Below are 4,549 nucleotides of genomic sequence, written 5' to 3' on the forward strand. Positions count from 1 at the left end.
CAATTCCCAATCTTGAGGAAGCATGGCGGGAGACGGCATTCCTGGCTGAAGAGGTCCCATGTCTACAATGACTTTGTTAATTTCTCTCAGATCATGAACTAATCTCCACTTGTCTTTCCCTGGCTTTTTAATGACAAACACTGGGGAGTTCCAAGGGCTAAAAGTAGGTTCAATATTGCCTTGGGCCAATTGCTCATCTACTAACTCATTTAGCGCCTTTAATTTCTCTTTACTCAGCGGCCACTGGGGTATCCAAATTGGGGAATCTGTGGTCCATTCTAGTTTTTGGGTCTGGTGCTTCTCAGTGGCCGCAATCAAAAATCCTGAGGTGTTTTTGGAATGTGAATGCGGACTCCCCATTGGGACATGACATCTCTTCCCCACAGGGGAACCTGGAAATCAGTGACAATGGGGCGAATAGATGCTATTTGCCCATCAGGTCCTCTAATCTGAATGGGTTCCTTTGATATCTTGGCCAATTGGGCTCCCCCTATACCTTGGATGTGGCTAACCATCGGTTGCAGTTCCCATTGTGGTGGCCATCTCCTTTCAGGGATGACAGTCACATCTGCTCCTGTGTCTATCATGCCTGTCATTCCCATGCCTTCACTACCTTTCTTCAAATGGCATGAGATGATGGGTTTGTTTTCTCCCACTGCTTGAGCCCAGTAGATCTGAGGTGCTGCATCATCTACTGGGATCCCTGATGGAATGGGAATAGCTTGAGCAATTACCTGCCCTTGTGCCAGGTAGAATGGTGGGTTGATGCACCGTGCCAAAAGGATGAGTGCATCCAAGTCAGCTGAAAGAGTGACAGGAGAAATTTCAATCTCTGGGGGTGTGTTTTTTGTGTCCCCAATAACAAGAAACTTACAATTCAGGTCGGGGGTCAGTTTTTCCCTCAGTGGGTCAACGGAAACAACTGTCCAGTGGCGAGACCTAAAAAAATGATCTTTCACAGTAAACAATTTGAGAGGTAATTTTGGCTTCCAATCTTCATAACCCTTGATGTTATTTCGGTGGCAGAAGTCAGACCTGTGAGAAATGTCACGTTTAAGACTGTTATCACATTCAATTTTCCCTCCCCCTGTGACTTCTATTCCACTTGTGTCTCTGCGCGGAATAGACTCGCGCTGGGTATCTAGTTTTTTTGGTTCTGAGGACCCCCTCCCTTTTCCCGGTTTCCCTGCCCTTGCTTGTTAGGATATAGCACTTGGCAGAACTTTGCAAAATGTCCTGGCTGTCCACATCGATGACAGGTGAACGGTCCCTTCGGCTTGGCTGGCGATGGCAGAGTAGGTACAGTTGTGGCTGCAATCCTTCCTGGGGTTCTCTGGGAATCCTCAGTCCTTGGCATTGAAGTGCTGATTACATCCGTACACATCTCGATTAAAGTTGTCAAGGTCGGTGGTGGATCCTTCGGCAGCACCCGAATCAGAGCTTTGCAGGCTTCGTTCGCATTCACTCGAGCCATTTCCAACAGCAAGTCAGAGTGCAGGGTGGTATTCTGCACTTGTCTTTCAATCTGTACCTTTAATCTATTCACAAAATCTACAAATCTTTCATCAGAACGCTGTTTAACTTGAGCATAGGGAACAACAGATTCAGAAAGAGGAATACTGAAAAATGCTTTCTCTGCAGCTTTCTTTATTTTCTCTCTAACTCCTTTTGGCAAATTTTGGGCCTGGTCAACAGGTTCACTCCAATCACCTTCGCCACATAAATGATTCATGGTAATTATTTTACCCCTTTCATCTAAAGCCTCAAAATCACTGCTCAGTAATTCTCCCAAAAGGGTTTTCAACAATTTTTTCCAAGCCCCTTCCCAGAGCAAATATTCTCCTGGGGATAGAAGGCAGGAAAACAAATCCTTCAAATCATGTGGGACCAATTGGTTGGAGGAGAGGGTTGCCTTTAAAAGACTTTTAAAAAATTGGCTTTCCTTTCCAAACTCCTTTGCTGCTTTGCATAATTCCATTTTCAATTGAAATGACATTTCATTCCATTCTGGTAATGTTCCTCCCCTCCCATAAGTTACAGGTGCTGCAAAGAAGGCAGGTCTCTGTTCCTGGTTTGTCCCTTCACCCCCTCCCTTCCCCACTCTGTGTGAGCTGGAGGGAGTGACCTGGGAGCCAGCAGCAGAGAGAGGGCAGGCGGGGTTGCAGGGGGGGTAGGAGGGGTCAGGGGCAGGGTGCCTTGGGAGGGAGACACCCCTGAGGGGTGGGGCGGAGGCAGAGGAGGGAGGGTCTGGAGGACCAGGAGGGGGGAGGTCTTGGGGGAGGAAAGGGTTGAAGGGGGGAGGGGAAACAAAGGGATTGTGGGAAGAAGAAGCAACTTGGGGGTCGACCATGTGCTCACCACCATTTTGAAGTTCCTGGGCCCTTTGTGTAACACTTGGGGGGAGACTCCCCGTGTGGTCTCCTCCATTTTGTGTACCCAAAAGACCACCAGGAATAAAAGGAGAGGAATATTGAGGGTAAAGAGGGGTAGGAGAGGGAGCTGGGATGGGTTTTAGGGAAAGGTTTCCAACAGCTTGGCCAGAGCTACTGGAACAGGGGTGCTGAGAGGACTCTCCCAGCTTAGGGTAACAGGGTTGAGGTAAAGAAACAGGGTTATCAGGGTTAGGATTGGATAACCTTTTTTCTTCTTTTTCAATAAGGGTTAGTCTAATCAAAACAAACAAATGGATTACTTTCTCTGCTGAACTATCTCCAGCATTCACAGATTCAGTCAATTTTGTCCCCACTCTGTTCCAAAAGGAAACAGAAGTTATATCTGCAGGAGACACTTGAGGAAAATTTAAAAAAACCCAATTCACTAATTTTTTCACTTTTTTCTTAGAAAACGGTTTCTCTCCAATTTGCAAAATGCCAATCACTTGATTAAAAATCCCCCTTTGTGCTACAGACAGTCTTGCACCCATCTCTGTGATCTCACCTGTCCGTTGCAGCTATTTCACCAACGGCTCCAAACTGCTCTGCATCCAGAAGTTTCACCTGGGATGGGACTCTTCTCTCACCCACTCCCTCTTCACCACTTCCCCCCTTTGGGGAATTCAGTCTTCTGAATGCTCCTGCCGTTGTCTCGCTCTCAAAAGCAGCCCCTCGGTGCTTAGGGGTTCTTGCTTTTCTCCCCAGCACGTCTTCCACTTAGAACAGCGAAGAGACGCTTCTGGGGTAGATGTCGTCCCAGCGGTGGTCAGAATCTCACCTTCCGTGGTTCTTCTGTCCCCTTCATTGAGGGACAGGCCAGCCCCATGTTGGGCGCCACCTGACTCGATCTTCTCGAGTGTGACCCGGCTAGCTCAGTGATGAGGTTTCTCTTCACTCGAGTTTTGAGCCAGCATATGTTTGTGAGATTCACTGATTTTCTTCAAGAATTCAAGTCTATAGAGCGAGTAAAGAAATCAGGGGGGGACTCTCTCTCTGGTTTGCATTCCACAGTTTATTTCTGTGAAGGGGAATCCAAGGGACGAGAGACCAAGGATTTGGGGTCTGGGGGGTCTCTTTTAGCAGGGTTTCTCGGAGGGAGGGAACATCAGAGAGAGAACCAATTATTTTTCTCAGTTAGTACATCTTACAAACTTTCTACAAATCAAGGTTACACACACCAAGATAAGAAATAACAGACACCAACTTCTTCAAATGCCCACAAAGGTGTAGGAGTATTCTCCACAGAGGGGCAGCGGAGGAGAGAGGGGGGGCTTGGTTTCCCGGCAACCCAGGGGGAAAAGAAAGGGAAGGGAAGGGAAGCCTGGCCTCTCAGCTTCCATAGCTCAGAGGCATTCTGGGACAGGAAAAACAGAGTTACAAACTTCCGTGCTGGAAAGAAGGGTTCTCTTCTCTCAACCCTGTGCTTTCCTGGGCTAAAGAAACTTCAAGCAGCTGGAAATGCCAGCAGGGTCCTCTCTTTACTCTATCCGGCCTCTCGCCGTGGGGCTGAGGAGAGAAACTTCAGTAACCATGGTAACCTGACACCAGGTAAACAGTTAGGAGAAAGAGAAGCTGGGGGTGGGGGGAGGATCACAAATAAAAGATGGGAAAAGATACATTTCAGGCTATCAACTACAACAGGGAAAAAGTCCGGTCCGGGTTTTCCAGGTTGCCGACTCCATTCCGGCCTCTGGGAAAAATCCGGTCCGGGTTTTCCAGGTCGCCGACTCCATTCCGGACTCCGGGAAAAATCCACTCCGGGTTTTCCAGGTTGCCGACTCCGTTCCGGCCTCCGGGAAAAGTCCGGTCCGGGTTTTCCAGGTTGCCGACTCCATTCCGGCCTCCGGGAAAAATCCGGTCCGGGTTTTCCAGGTCGCCGACTCCATTCCGGCCTCCGGGAAAAGTCCGGTCCGGGTTTTCCAGGTTGCCAAATCCATTCCGGACTCCGGGAAAAATCCGGTCCGGGTTTTCCAGGTTGCCGACTCCATTCCGGACTGTGGGAAAAAGTCCGGTCCGGGTTTTCCAGGTTGCCGACTCCATTCCGGACTCGGAGAAAAATCCGGACCGGGTTTTCCAGGTTGCCGACTCCATTCCGGACTCCGGGAAAAGTCCGGTTC

General features: G+C 49.0%; 1 long non-coding RNA gene across 1 annotated transcript; it reads right to left on the reverse strand.

The window, feature by feature from the left end:
• Positions 1-873: 873 nt before the first annotated feature.
• On the reverse strand, positions 874-3,707 carry LOC147655080 (uncharacterized). Its single transcript, XR_015283769.1, has 2 exons — positions 2,938-3,707; positions 874-1,551 (listed from the first exon to the last, which is right to left on the reverse strand). It is a non-coding gene; the product is annotated as an uncharacterized LOC147655080 (long non-coding RNA).
• Between the last annotated feature and the right edge of the window lie 842 nt (positions 3,708-4,549).

This window comes from Cyanistes caeruleus, chromosome 2, assembly GCF_971803275.1.
Source record: "Cyanistes caeruleus chromosome 2, bCyaCae1.hap1.1, whole genome shotgun sequence".
Classification (NCBI taxonomy): Eukaryota; Metazoa; Chordata; class Aves; order Passeriformes; family Paridae; genus Cyanistes; species Cyanistes caeruleus.